The sequence below is a fragment of the Heliangelus exortis genome, chromosome 25 (assembly GCF_036169615.1).
Source record: "Heliangelus exortis chromosome 25, bHelExo1.hap1, whole genome shotgun sequence".
NCBI classification, from domain to species: Eukaryota; Metazoa; Chordata; class Aves; order Apodiformes; family Trochilidae; genus Heliangelus; species Heliangelus exortis.
In genome coordinates, this window is record NC_092446.1 from 5,001 (window position 1) to 21,083 (window position 16,083).

Here is a 16,083-nt window from a genome sequence, read left to right on the forward strand (position 1 = left end):
AACCCTAACCCTAACCCTAACCCTAACCCTAACCCTAACCCTAACCCTAACCCTAACCCTAACCCTAACCCTAACCCTAACCCTAACCCTAACCCTAACCCTAACCCTAACCCTAACCCTAACCCTAACCCTAACCCTAACCCTAACCCTAACCCTAACCCTAACCCTAACCCTAACCCTAACCCTAACCCTAACCCTAACCCTAACCCTAACCCTAACCCTAACCCTAACCCTAACCCTAACCCTAACCCTAACCCTAACCCTAACCCTAACCCTAACCCTAACCCTAACCCTAACCCTAACCCTAACCCCTAACCCTAACCCTAACCCTAACCCTAACCCTAACCCTAACCCTAACCCTAATGGCAGGGGGTGGGCTTGGGGGTGTGGCCGGGGGCGGGGTTACGGTTGGGGGCGTGGCAGGAGGTGGGGTTAGGGTTGGGGGTGTGGCCGGGGGTGGGGTTAAGGGCGTGGCAGGGGGTGGGGTTAGGGTTGGGGGTGTGGCTGGGGGCGGGGTTAGGGGTGTGGCAGGGGGTGGTGTAGGGGGCCGGGTTAGGGGCGTGGTTAGGGTTGGGGGCGTGGCCGGGGGTGGGGTTAGGGTTGGGGGTGTGGCTGGGGGCGGGGTTAGGGGCGTGGCAGGGGATGGGGTTAGGGTTGGGGGTGTGGTCGGGGGTGGGGTTAGGGGCGTGGCAGGGGGCGGGGTTAGGGGCGTGGTTACGGTTGGGGGCGTGGCAGGGGGTGGGGTTAGGGTTGGGGGTGTGGCCGGGGGCGGGGTTAGGGTTGGGGGTGTGGCCGGGGGCGGGGTTAGGGTTGGGGGTGTGGCTGGCGGCCGGGTTAGGGGCGTGGTTACGGTTGGGGGTGTGGCAGGGGGTGGGGTTAGGGTTGGGGGTGTGGCCGGGGGCGGGGTTAGGGGCGTGGCAGGGGGTGGGGTTATGGTTGGGGGTGTGGTAGGGGGTGGGTTAGGGGCGTGGTTATTCTTGGGGGTGGGGTTAGGGTTAGAGGCATGGCAGGGGGTGGGGTTAGGGGTGTGGTTATGGTTGGGGGTGTGGTAGGGGGTGGGGTTAGGGTTGGGGGTGGGTTTAGGGGTGTGGCACGGGCTGGGGTTTGGGGGTGGGATTAGGGTTGGGGGTGTGGCAGGGGGCGGGGGTTAGGGGTGTGGTTAGGGGTGGGCGGGGGCGGGGTTGGGAGGGGCTAGGGGTGGGGGGGGCGGGGTCGGGGGGTGGGAGGGGCTAGGGGTGGGAGGGGGCGGGGTCGGGGGAGGGGCTAGGGGTGGGGGGGGCGGGGTCGGGGGGTGGGAGGGGCTAGGGGTGGGAGGGGGCGGGGTCGGGGGAGGGGCTAGGGGTGGGAGGGGGCGGGGTCGGGGTGTGTGAGGGGCTAGGGGTGGGAGGGGGCGGGGTCGGGAGGGGCTAGGGGTGGGGGGGGGTGGGGTCGGGGGGTGTGAGGGGCTAGGGGTGGGAGGGGGTGGGGTCGGGAGGGGCTAGGGGTGGGAGGGGGCGGGGTCGGGGTGTGTGAGGGGCTAGGGGTGGGAGGGGGCGGGGTCGGGAGGGGCTAGGGGTGGGAGGGGGCGGGGTCGGGGTGTGTGAGGGGCTAGGGGTGGGAGGGGGCGGGGTCGGGAGGGGCTAGGGGTGGGGGGGGGTGGGGTCGGGGGGTGTGAGGGGCTAGGGGTGGGAGGGGGTGGGGTCGGGAGGGGCTAGGGGTGGGGGGGGGTGGGGTCGGGGGGTGTGAGGGGCTAGGGGTGGGAGGGGGTGGGGTCGGGAGGGGCTAGGGGTGGGAGGGGGCGGGGTCGGGGTGTGTGAGGGGCTAGGGGTGGGAGGGGGCGGGGTCGGGAGGGGCTAGGGGTGGGAGGGGGCGGGGTCGGGGTGTGTGAGGGGCTAGGGGTGGGAGGGGGCGGGGTCGGGAGGGGCTAGGGGTGGGGGGGGGTGGGGTCGGGGGGTGTGAGGGGCTAGGGGTGGGAGGGGGTGGGGTCGGGAGGGGCTAGGGGTGGGGGGGGGTGGGGTCGGGGGGTGTGAGGGGCTAGGGGTGGGAGGGGGTGGGGTCGGGAGGGGCTAGGGGTGGGGGGGGGTGGGGTCGGGGGGTGTGAGGGGCTAGGGGTGGGAGGGGGTGGGGTCGGGAGGGGCTAGGGCTGGGGGGGGTGGGGTCGGGGGGTGGGAGGGGGTGGGGTTGGGAGGGGCTAGGGCTGGGGGGGGTGGGGTTATGCTAATTTATGCTAATTTCCCTATATACTAGTATAAAAAATTAAAAATAATATGTCCGGTGCAGCCCCAGCAGCCCCTTGGGAGGAAAAAAAAAATTTTTTTTTTTTTTTTTTAATTTTTTTTTTTTTTTTTTCCTCCCAAGGGGCTGGTGGGGTTTATTTTTTAAATTTTGATTTTATTATTTATTAATTATTTAATTTTAAAACTTGTCACTAAATTTGTGACAAGTTAGAGAAACAGAGGAGAAAGTAAAGAGAAACAGAGGAGAAAGTAAAGAGAAACAGAGGAGAAAGTAAAGAGAAACAGAGGAGAAAGTAAAGAGAAACAGAGGAGAAAGTAAAGAGAAACAGAGGAGAAAGTAAAGAGAAACAGAGGAGAAAGTAAAGAGAAACAGAGGAGAAAGTAAAGAGAAACAGAGGAGAAAGTAAAGAGAAACAGAGAAAGTAAAGAGAAACAGAGAAAGTAAAGAGAAACAGAGAAAGTAAAGAGAAACAGAGAAAGTAAAGAGAAACAGAGAAAGTAAAGAGAAACAGAGAAAGTAAAGAGAAACAGAGAAAGTAAAGAAACAGAAAGTAAAGAGAAACAGAGAAAAGTAAAGAGAAACAGAGAAAAGTAGAAGAGAAACAGAGAAAAGTAGAAGAGAAACAGAGAAAAGTAGAAGAGAAACAGAGAAAAGTAGAAGAGAAACAGAGAAAAGTAGAAGAGAAACAGAGAAAAGTAGAAGAGAAACAGAGAAAAGTAGAAGAGAAACAGAGAAAAGTAGAAGAGAAACAGAGAAAAGTAGAAGAGAAACAGAGAAAAGTAGAAGAGAAACAGAAAAGTAGAAGAGAAACAGAAAAGTAGAAGAGAAAAAGACAAGGAGAAAGACAAAATAGAAGAGAGAATGACAGTAGATTAAAGACAATAGAAGAGAGAAAGAGAAAGACAGTAGAAGACATGAACAGACAGTAGAAGAGGGAGACACAGGAACAAAGTGGACAGTAGAGAATGAGTTGGCCAACTCAAGACAGAAGAGACAGACAAATAGAATTTGACACAGGCAGACACAGACACACCAACACAGACATACACAGCCAATCCAGTCACTACAAAGAGACAACATACAAAACCTACCTTAAGAAATAATGAGACAGGACACAGCAAAGCAAAACACAGCTTTATTCAAGTTTTATTGGTCCCTAACTGAGATAACAATGAGACAGGACACAGCAAAGCAAAACACAGCTCTATTCAAGTTTTATTGGTCCCTAACTGAGATAACAATGACACGAGACACAGCAAGGCAAAACACAGCTTTATTCAAGTTTTATTGGTCCCTAACCAAGGATACAATGACACAAGACATTGCATAGCAAAACACAGATTTATTCAAGTTTTATTGATACCTAACCAAGGAAACAATGACACGAGACACAGCATGGCAAAACACAGACTTATTTGAGTTTTATTGGTACCTAACCGAGGAAATGACACAGTACACAAAACCAGAAAAAATGCCTTTATATACTAGCTCAAATTTGTTCCACACACCTAATATATCTTTAGAATCCCCTTCTCTAAACAAGTGACTTACAGAAATAGCTAAGGACCCTTCACAACATCTGCCTGGCTTACTATCTCAGTGTTGCCTTTCAATTCTCCAAACTACCCCTCCGACACAACTATGCCGTCCTCTCCTGCAAAGATCCCAATTACATTTTACTATCGTTGGTACTCACTTCTGCCATGAATCCACAATGCTCCCCCGGAGCTGTGCTCCGGGAGGCCTCCTAAATCATCCTGCCTGCCAAAACCCAGGTCCCAGGCCTTTCTGCATCCAAACATAGGCGATGAACATCGCCTCGCAGACCGACCGGGACCCGGGAAAAAAAACCCCAGCTGGGGGAGCGAAAAAAAAATCCCCCAGCTGGGGCTTTTTTATTCTAAGTATTTTTTTTTAAGTACCTGAAAAGGAAACAATGGTTACCTCCACATATACAACACAGACAACACCTACCCCCCAAGCCTATTATTATTACACAACACTGCCAACAAAATTCCTCGGCCCTCATTCCACTGCTGCACAAGCCACTACCAGCTCTCAGCTACCAGCTCTAGTTTCACTGCTTCTATCCGCCTACACCCTTCATCCACCATGCTCCTCAGGAGCTGTGCTCCTGGAAGCCTCCAAAATCATCCTGCCTGCCAAAACCCAGGTCCCAGGCCTTTCTGCATCCAAACATAGGCGATGAACATCGCCTCGCAGACCGACCGGGACCCGGGAAAAAAAAACCCCAGCTGGGGGAGCGAAAAAAAAATCCCCCAGCTGGGGCTTTTTTATTCTAAGTATTTTTTTTTAAGTACCTGAAAAGGAAACAATGGTTACCTCCACATATACAACACAGACAACACCTACCCCCCAAGCCTATTATTATTACACAACACTGCCAACAAAATTCCTCGGCCCTCATTCCACTGCTGCACAAGCCACTACCAGCTCTCAGCTACCAGCTCTAGTTTCACTGCTTCTATCCCCCTACACCCTTCATCCACCATGCTCCTCAGGAGCTGTGCTCCTGGAAGCCTCCAAAATCATCCTGCCTGCCAAAACCCAGGTCCCAGGCCTTTCTGCATCCAAACATAGGCGATGAACATCGCCTCGCAGACCGACCGGGACCCGGGAAAAAAAACCCCAGCTGGGGGAGCGAAAAAAAAATCCCCCAGCTGGGGCTTTTTTATTCTAAGTATTTTTTTTTAAGTACCTGAAAAGGAAACAATGGTTACCTCCACATATACAACACAGACAACACCTACCCCCCAAGCCTATTATTATTACACAACACTGCCAACAAAATTCCTCGGCCCTCATTCCACTGCTGCACAAGCCACTACCAGCTCTCAGCTACCAGCTCTAGTTTCACTGCTTCTATCTGCCTACACCCTTCATCCACCATGCTCCTCAGGAACTGTGCTCCTGGAAGCCTCCAAAATCATCCTGCCTGCCAAAACCCAGGTCCCAGGCCTTTCTGCATCCAAACATAGGCGATGAACATCGCCTCGCAGACCGACCGGGACCCGGGAAAAAAAACCCCAGCTGGGGGAGCGAAAAAAAAATCCCCCAGCTGGGGCTTTTTTATTCTAAGTATTTTTTTTTAAGTACCTGAAAAGGAAACAATGGTTACCTCCACATATACAACACAGACAACACCTACCCCCCAAGCCTATTATTATTACACAACACTGCCAACAAAATTCCTCGGCCCTCATTCCACTGCTGCACAAGCCACTACCAGCTCTCAGCTACCAGCTCTAGTTTCACTGCTTCTATCTGCCTACACCCTTCATCCACCATGCTCCTCAGGAGCTGTGCTCCTGGAAGCCTCCAAAATCATCCTGCCTGCCAAAACCCAGGTCCCAGGCCTTTCTGCATCCAAACATAGGCGATGAACATCGCCTCGCAGACCGACCGGGACCCGGGAAAAAAAACCCCAGCCGGGGGAGCGAAAAAAAAATCCCCCAGCTGGGGCTTTTTTATTCTAAGTAATTTTTTTAAGTACCTGAAAGGGAAACAATGGTTACCTCAACATACAATGTACAAGCACAGGCTACACCTAAATCACTATGATACAAGCAAGCTAGCCCACAAAAACCAAGCCATCTACCCTACAAGAACCTGCAGCTACCACTATAGCACAATAAATGACTAAGAACTACATTTAAAAAATAAAAAAATTACAAGGCAATACACATTTCAGTACAAGGCAATACACATTTCAGTACAAGGCAATTCACATTTCAATACAAGGCAATTCACATTCTAGGACAAAGCAATACACATTCTAGGACAAAGCAATACACATTTCAATACAAAGCAATACACATTCTAGGACAAAGCAATACACATTTCAATACAAGGCAATACACATTCTAGGACAAGGCAATACACATTTCAATACAAAGCAATACACATTCTAGGACAAGGCAATACACATTTCAATACAAGGCAATACACATTTCAATACAAGGCAATACACATTTCAATACAAGGCAATACACATTTCAATACAAGGCAATACACATTTCAATACAAGGCAATACACATTTCAATACAAGGCAATTCACATTTCAATACAAGGCAATTCACATTTCAATACAAGGCAATTCACATTTCAATACAAGGCAATTCACATTTCAATACAAGGCAATTCACATTTCAATACAAGGCAATTCACATTTCAATACAAGGCAATACACATTCTAGGACAAGGCAATCCACATTTCAATACAAGGCAATCCACATTTCAATACAAGGCAATCCACATTTCAATACAAGGCAATACACATTCTAGGACAAGGCAATACACATTTCAATACAAGGCAATCCACATTTCAATACAAGGCAATACACATTTCAATACAAGGCAATACACATTTCAATACAAGGCAATACACATTTCAATACAAGGCAATACACATTTCAATACAAGGCAATTCACATTTCAATACAAGGCAATACACATTTCAATACAAGGCAATTCACATTTCAAGACAAGGCAATTCACATTTCAATACAAGGCAATACACTTTCAGGTATAAACAGACACTCAATTAAGGCAATACAAGTACACTACACACACACAGGTACAAGGCTACCCACACCCAGGTCCAAGGCTACCCACACCCAGGTCCAAGCTTCAAGTACATCACTACAAGGCAATTCACATTTCACTACAAGGCAATTCACATTTCACTACAAGGCAATTCACATTTCACTACAAGGCAATTCACATTTCACTACAAGGCAATTCACATTTCACTACAAGGCAATTCACATTTCACTACAAGGCAATTCACATTTCACTACAAGGCAATTCACATTTCACTACAAGGCAATTCACATTTCACTACAAGGCAATTCACATTTCACTACAAGGCAATTCACATTTCACTACAAGGCAATTCACATTTCACTACAAGGCAATTCACATTTCACTACAAGGCAATTCACATTTCACTACAAGGCAATTCACATTTCACTACAAGGCAATTCACATTTCACTACAAGGCAATACACTTTCAGGTATAAGGCAATATAAGTACATCAGTACAAAGCAACAGACACTCAATTAAGGCAATACAAGTACACTACCCACACCCAGGTACAAGGCAACACACACCCAGGTCCAAGGCTACCCACACCCAGGTCCAAGGCTACCCACACCCAGGTCCAAGGCTACCCACACCCAGGTCCAAGGCTACCCACACCCAGGTCCAAGGCTACCCACACCCAGGTCCAAGCTTCAAGTACATCACTACAAGGCAATTCACATTTCACTACAAGGCAATTCACATTTCACTACAAGGCAATTCACATTTCACTACAAGGCAATTCACATTTCACTACAAGGCAATTCACATTTCACTACAAGGCAATTCACATTTCACTACAAGGCAATTCACATTTCACTACAAGGCAATTCACATTTCACTACAAGGCAATTCACATTTCACTACAAGGCAATTCACATTTCACTACAAGGCAATACACATTCTAGGACAAGGCAATACGCATTTCAATACAAGGCAATACACATTTCAATACAAGGCAATTCACATTTCAATACAAGGCAATACACATTTCAATACAAGGCAATACACATTTCAATACAAGGCAATACACATTTCAATACAAGGCAATACACATTTCAATACAAGGCAATACACATTTCAATACAAGGCAATTCACATTTCAATACAAGGCAATTCACATTTCAATACAAGGCAATACACTTTCAGGTATAAGGCAATATAAGTACATCGGTACAAAGCAACAGACACTCAATTAAGGCAATACAAGTACAGCACTACACACACACAGGTCCAAGGCTACCCACACCCAGGTCCAAGGCTACCCACACCCAGGTCCAAGCTTCAAGTACATCACTACAAGGCAATTCACATTTCAAGACAAGGCAATTCACATTTCAAGACAAGGCAATTCACATTTCAAGACAAGGCAATTCACATTTCAAGACAAGGCAATTCACATTTCAAGACAAGGCAATTCACATTTCAAGACAAGGCAATTCACATTTCAAGACAAGGCAATTCACATTTCAAGACAAGGCAATTCACATTTCAAGACAAGGCAATTCACATTTCAAGACAAGGCAATTCACATTTCAAGACAAGGCAATTCACATTTCAAGACAAGGCAATTCACATTTCAAGACAAGGCAATTCACATTTCAAGACAAGGCAATTCACATTTCAAGACAAGGCAATTCACATTTCAAGACAAGGCAATACACTTTCAGGTATAAGGCAATATAAGTACATCAGTACAAAGAAACAGACACTCAATTAAGGCAATACAAGTACAGCACTACACACACACAGGTACGAGGCAACACACACACAGGTACGAGGCAGGTCCAAGGCTACCCACACCCAGGTCCAAGGCTACCCACACCCAGGTCCAAGGCTACCCACACCCAGGTCCAAGCTTCAAGTACATCACTACAAGGCAGTACACAGTTGGTTTCAAGGCAATACACATACATCATTACAAATCAATACACATGCAGTGGCAATGCATACCACTAGATTGTTACAACGCTATACTCGGTCAATTACAGCCAGTTCCATCACATTACACACACGAGTACGCTCACAATGCAGTCAAAAACCGTTATTGAAAATACAGTACGTATTCAAGTACAGAGTCCAACGGGGAGGTAAACAAATATTCAGGACTATACACAAAGACAGACAAAGAAGGCATTACAGACTTCTGCTTAAGTCTGCATTACAGACTACTTACAGGCAAATACTTCAATGACTCCGTCAAGTACTACAACTACACAAACTCAATTTCAGCACAGACTCAAATTAGGATTAAACTGCAAGGCATCACAAAGTCAAACAAAAGCCACTACAGACTAAATCTACCACTCTAAAGTAGGGCTGTAAAAGTCAAACAATGAAGTAAGGCAGTACAAGTATATATTCAAATAAAAAGCTATGCAAAATCAATCCTTCACGTACATTGCAACACCGGGTCGTGTACCTAGTCCCCTACAATGCTATAGGCTCACTGGCACACTAATACAGTCCCATACAGGCAAATGTAGCGCACTACAGACTCAAACGCCATTACATTACATAGCAATACAGTGCAATAAAAACTCAAATAAGCACTCAAATATAGGGCACTGTAATCTAATACAGTACAACATGCTGTAACAAAGCCACCCTAACACACACATAAGGCTTCACAGAACAATACAACCACACATGGAAAACACCAATGGAACCACAGACAGTAATACAGCCTATTTTGGTGCACTTGAGTAAAAAAATAGAGTAACAACTCAGACACCAGGTCAAGTACGGCGCGACACCAGGTCAAGTACGGCGCGACACCAGGTCAAGTACGGCGCGACACCAGGTCAAGTACGGCGCGACACCAGGTCAAGTACGGCGCGACACCAACATGAACCATACTGTACAATGCAGTAAATGTTCTAATGCAGAAATACAAGGAGGGACTGAAGACACAGAACCTAGCACCTTTGTGGCACGTGGCCACAAAGTCATGGCAATTCAATTACAAAGCATTGCAAGGCACTGAGAACTAAATCACACATACAATGTATATCTGGAAACCTACAGTACAAAGTCAGTATACTGCCAAACAGCAGATACAGAGCCCTACAAAACCAAACACCAGAAGAACACATTTGTTACCTGATGGGCTTTGAGACTGAAACCCTGAAGGAGGCACAGATAAAATACAACATAGCGCTGCCGTGGAAACACAGTTTGCTAGACGAAAAGGCGCAGGTTCGGATGGTCTCCCCGAAGACGGTTCTCTGTAAACCGTGCAGAATCCTAGGGCGTCCTGTCTACCGGCACCGACTGTCCCACAGCACGCCCTCCTCGGACGACACGCTCATCGGAGACACCGTGCTTCTGTCACCTAGAAGACCAAGAGACAAAATTACTGTTCTGCTCCGTAAAATGATCCTCGTCATTCCCACCGCTCCACCTCACCTCACCTCAAATGCTCAGCCAAGTCCAACAATGGCCAGGACAGCATCTGCAAAAAAAAAAAAAGGCAAATGCTTTAGCGAGTGGTCAAGGACTTTGATCTTACTGAAAGAGCTTACTAGCATCTCACCTTCGTAAGCAGTTGATGGGTGTACTTCCTGACACCTCAATGGCTCTACAGGGCACCTGAAAAGAGCAAGGCAATTTGTAATATACTGCTGCTTCCAACAAAACCCTCCCAGAGAATTGCCCAATCTCCTTTACCTTAATCCTTCGCCAGATGCCCCTCAGGCATGTTAGTCTGAACTGGATACCGAGGCACCACCTGAAAAAATACACAGGTAATGTTTTTTACTTCAATACTACTCATAACATTTAACACTTCCAGCAGGCAATTTCACAGTGCTCACCTTCCAAATGTCATGTCCCATTCAGCTACCCACCTGCTTTGCTTTTTGTTCCACGTCCTGGACTTCTGCATCTGTAAGAAATAAATCAAACTAATATCAGGGATTCTAATAAATATTGAAAGCACCTCCCCACCAACACCAAACACTGACTAACCTTCAGGTGGCATCTTTCTCGCCTCCTCCAGCCTTTTTCTGCTCGTCTTTGTCACACAGCATCTGAAAAACAGTATTATGCAAGTCACTGAAATGCTGCTCAACAGCTGGAATATTCCCTTAGGGCTCTTCCAACAAACCCTGACCCTACAACGCCAGGCAGGGCAGCTCCAACCCAAACACAAACTCAAGACACAACCCTGCAAACCATGAGACTATGTCAAGAGACCACCAAGCAAGAAGCGTATCTCCGGCATCCGAGACTGCTGGGCAAGAAGACCTACAACGATGTGACTGCGAAGCTAGGAGATGAAGCGATGGATGCCAAAAAACATGGACTTCAAGACCTGAGGACACAAGGACGTGTGGATCGATTCCCACTCTGGGAAAATCTAAGACCAGAGATGCTGATGCAGGTGGCAATGATGTTTCAGAAGATGACCATCAAGAAACTTCCAAGATGAAAGACCTATCTATGGTTTACATCTGTCACACAAGAAAAAGATGCTGCTGACCAGGAAATGCTTTCCAGGGATGGTGCCCAAGACGCAGGACTTGTTCTGTGAGGACACACAGAAGACCATCGAGGCCTGAGGAAGCGCCGAGACAAAGACGGACAACACAAAACACACAACCCAGACACCAAGGCTGGAGCTGCCCTGCCCACACTAGCATCGTGCTGGAAACTAACTGGCTCCGCTTATCCACGCAAAGGGGGCTACTCCCAGACAGCCCTCTCCCAGAAAGCAAACTTCAAAATCCCTCCGGCAACTCCCAACCTCAACCCCCCAACAATTCAGTCCCTCGACTTATCTTTCCGAGAGCTGGGGTTCGGAATCTATGTCCAGCGGCAAACACCACTCTGTGACAGGCATGTTCCTTCAGTACACACATTCCTGTTCACCATCTGCAATCAGAAAAAAAAAAAAAAAAAAAGGAAAAAATCAGAATCCATGTCACCAGTTAGGACCGCTTCAGCTGTCTCCAAACACTTACACTACAAAAAAGAGGCCTCAGAAGAGTCCCACAGCATTCTTCTCCCCTTCTTGATCCAGAGTTCAATCCTGTCTACACCACTGCTTTGGTCACCTAAAAAGAACAAGAGAGAGTTACTGTTCTGATGATTGATCATCACGAGCTCCATGAACCCCCCCCGTACCACCTCACCTTTAAGAGTCATCTGTTCTCAACAGTAGGAGGCACACCGCCTGCAAAAAAAGAGGAAACATTTAACCGAGTTGATATAAAACACGTGAACGACTCTGCACACAGCCATCTCACCTTCTCCAACTGTTCCTCAAGGCGTGGCTTTGTCACTCCAGCACTGTGTGTGACACCTGCAAAAGTCAAGGCAAAAGGCACACGCTGAGATATTGCCTCCAGCAACACCCAGGCCACTGTGACATCTATCTCCTGCTCCATTACCTTTGCCCCTCGCCCATCTTTCTGCCATCTCTTTGGGTTACCACGATGAGGTTAGGAGGGCACCTGAAAAACAAAAAAAACCCCACAAAACAACAAGGGATGCTCATGACCAACCAATAATACAACACCTGAGAATAACTGCTCCTCCAGCCCACCGGCCATCGCTCACCTTGCCACAGCCACCTCTGGTGTCCGTATCCCGCTTCGCTCGCCGCTTCCGCCTTCAAAATGACAACAAACCGTAATGTGGTCAGGTAGCCAAGGGAGGCAGCTTGCCGCCAACTGCACACCCTGACTAACCTTCAGCTGGTTCCCTTGTCTCCTCCTCCATCCGTTTCTCGCTCATCCTTGACTTGCGGGATCTGAAAAACAGGATTACGCAAGTTACCGCACCGCCGCTCAACACCGAGTCGGTCAGGTTGTGGTGCTTCTGTGGCCCCTGATCCTACCCAGCAGGCAGGGCAGCTCCAAGCCAAACACTCACAGGCACAGACTGACCCGAGACACAGCCACGTGAGTCACAAGACTTGAGCTTGAGATAAAACTCGCAGCAAGAAGAGGGACTCTGGAATCCAAGACTTTTGGGCAATAAGACCTACGGCGATGCGTCTGCAAAGAGAGGGAATGAAGCGACGGATGCCCGAGAAGCCGCCATCAAGACCTAAGGATGCAAGGATGTGGGGAATGAGTCCCCCTCAGGGAAACTGGGCGGACAGAGATCAGATGACAATGCAATTGAGAACGACATTGCGGAAGATGACCATCAAGAAACTTCCAAGTCAAGAGACCGATCTGCAATTTAAACTCATTGTGCAGAATAACACGCTGCTGATCAGTACCGTGCTGATCAGGAAAGGCTTTGCAGGGATGATGCCCAAGATGCAAGACTTGCTCTGTGAGGACACAGAGAAGACCATCAAGACCGGAGGAAGCTCTAAGACAAAGACAAACAACACAAGATACACAACCCCACACACCAAGGCTGGAGCTGCCCTGCCCACCCTAGCATTGTGCTGGAAACTAACATGCTCTGTTCACCCACTCAAAGGGGGCTAATTGTAGACAGCCCTCTCCCAGATGCCATCTTCAAAATCCCTCCTGCAACTCCAAGCCTCAGCCCCTCTGCAACCAAGTTCCTGTACTTAGCTTTCAGAGGGCTGCGGCTCTAAATTTATGTCCAGCAAAGAAATCACGCTGGCTGACTAGCACGTTCCTGCAGTTTTAAGGTTCCTCTTCAACAACTCCATTAAAAAAAAAAAAAAAAAAAAAAAAAAAGTAATAAGTAGAAAAAAAAAAACCTAACAAATAGAAAAAAAAAAATTTGCATGCAAGCATATTCTTGCTATAAAGAGCTCTAACTTACGGTGGTTTTAAAGTTCTTACCTTAAAGAGTCTTCTCAAACAGCCCAGACAGCTCAACAGCTGCAGTCAGCTCCAGGAGTAGGAGAGCTCTGACCTCAGAGAAGCCCAAGAGCTGACTGAAGCCCCTAGCCAAAGGCTGCGGCTTATATACCACAGGCACCGCCCACAGCTTTTCCCACAATCCCCTGGGAAAGGGGAGGTGGCGATTACCACAAGGTATAAAAGCAGCCAGAGGAGAAGCAGTCAGTTTTCTCCTCTTTCTTCAGTTTGCGGGACAAGCAGAGAAACTCCGTGATGCCGGCTGAGGAATTTGGGTTTTTTTCTCTCTCCTTGTTACTTCAGCGACATGACCAGGTAAGAATTCAACCCAAAGGGAACCTTAACAGAGTAAAGGTCATTGGAGGCTTGTATTAGACAGAAACGAGGAAAGAACAAGTGGGGTGGGTCACAGATATGGACTCACAAAGTCTCCTGAAAGACTCAGAGGGGTGAGAGCTCTGCAACAAAGCTAAAAGTGCACTAAAGGCAAGCTGGAAGGCAGTATTCTGTTAGAGGGGTCATTTTTGGATCGAAGACACTGAAGAAAGCTGAGGGGCACAAGCAGCAGTCTGGAGGGGATTTTAATAGAGTACAGGCGACCCTGGGATGTTGGGAACCGAATGACAGATGGAGTCAGAAGAGCTTCTCGTGGAGCGAAAAAGGAGTAAAATGCGCAACAGAGCCGGAAGGTGGCTGTGGGATGCCGACAGGGGGTGTGACGTTGGCCTCCGGAGGTGTGGTGGTGAGAGAAGGGTGCTGTGAGAGAGGTAAAAGGCGGCTCTGGGACACGAGGGAAAACCGTATGTGTCCAGTTGATGTACGGATGTCCTCGGGGGCTGAGGGACTGAACAGATGTCTAAGATCACAACAAATGAAGGAAGGGTTCTGGGGTGCAAAGTGAGCCTGAAGAAGGATTCTGTCTCAGTAAGAGAGCTAAAAAGAGCACCGCAGAGATCGAAGGGTGTGGGGCGGCGTGAGGATGGTCTCGAAAGGAGCGGTGCCCTGAATGAGAGGGCTCTGATGGGCAATAATGTTGAAGAAGAGTCCGGGAAGACCCTCTGGCAGAGTCTTGAGGGGGAGACCGGACCCCCGTCCCTTTCTGAACGCTTCCTCGGAGAGGACCCTGTGTGTGGCTGGATGTGGTCTTTGCCCCTGGCAGTAAAGCGGAGTTCATACTCTCCCTCTGCCCCAGAGTTGGTGTATTTTGTCTCTGCCTTTTAATACCTCGCTACCTTTCTGCATGATGTGCACCCGTCCCGTTTTATAAAGGGCTTCTTTAAAATGCATCTTACCCCAGGGTGATTGGTCTCTTGGCTCTGCTGCATGTGCCTTTGATTTCACTGGTTGTTTCATCTGAACCTGAAGTTCTGACGGTTTGCTGCCATCTCGAAATAAATTGATCCGTTTGCTTCCTGGTCTCCATATGGAACTCTAATTCCTGAAATTCACCTTTCATTTTGCCGTCTCCGTGTCCTGTGGACTTGTCTGGCTCTCGAGGGGGGAGGGGCTTGCTGCGCTGCTTTTCTATTAGTCTGTCCTTGGTGTTTCATGTGGCATCGGTTTCACTAGATTTCAAGGACAGTTGAGACTGTCCTGAGGTCTATATAGATCTGCTACTTAATATGATACTTTGCCAGATGGGCGGGGTCAGCGCAAAAGACACAGGCACCCAAATAAAGAAGTTAGTTTATATTTACTGATGTATTAAATTATAAGAGAACAAGTGCAGAAACAAACAACAAAACTGAAGTGCGATAGCAAAGTCAAAGCAAAACACACCAACTCATCTAATTGTTACTATACAGACGCAGCGATAAAGAGTAAGAAAGATGTGTCGCCAATTGCCGTAATGATTCGACTTTCCCTGGATCTGCGGTTGCTGGGGAGCCCTGGTTGTTACGAGGACACGGAGAACCCTTCCCAGCAGTTGGGAAATCCTACACGGTGCGTCCTTTTGTAGGTGAGGACGCCAGAAAGGGTCCAGTTTTTCGAGTATCCCATTGCCGCTAGTCCGAAGGACTTGCGCTTTTCTTAACGTGAAAACGTCCGGTCTTACGCCCCGTAACGACCGAAACCGGGGCCTGGCTGGGGCTCAAGTCGCAGATCGTAGGGCTGCCTAAACTATCTCCCCTAGACATGTTACTGGTGGTTACCTAAAATATCTGCCCGGGCAGTTCGGTATATTGGCTGCTTTTGCACTCTCTCGTGGTTTGAAAAAAATTTCTCAGAATGGGGAGGGTAAGGTACTGCTTTCACAAACCTTTTTCCTCCTACATACTTAGCTGATCTCCCAGTAAACCAAACGTGCTCCGTCTCAGGATGAGTTAATAGATCCAAGTTTTTTCCAAACCTCATTAAAGATTCGTTTTTGAGTGCAAAATCAGGGTTTACTTCTTGATTATTCATGGGGGGCAGTGGCTAGCTGCTAGTGGAAGGCAGCCACACCATAGCCTCCCACTTTGGCTCTA

At 48.1% G+C, this 16,083-nt stretch overlaps 1 long non-coding RNA gene across 1 annotated transcript; it reads right to left on the minus strand.

Annotated features, from left to right (window-relative positions):
* Positions 1 to 12,218: 12,218 nt before the first annotated feature.
* LOC139807376 (uncharacterized) lies at positions 12,219 to 12,593 on the minus strand. Its single transcript, XR_011730533.1, has 3 exons — positions 12,515 to 12,593; positions 12,384 to 12,435; positions 12,219 to 12,277 (listed from the first exon to the last, which is right to left on the minus strand). It is a non-coding gene; the product is annotated as an uncharacterized lncRNA (long non-coding RNA).
* Between the last annotated feature and the right edge of the window lie 3,490 nt (positions 12,594 to 16,083).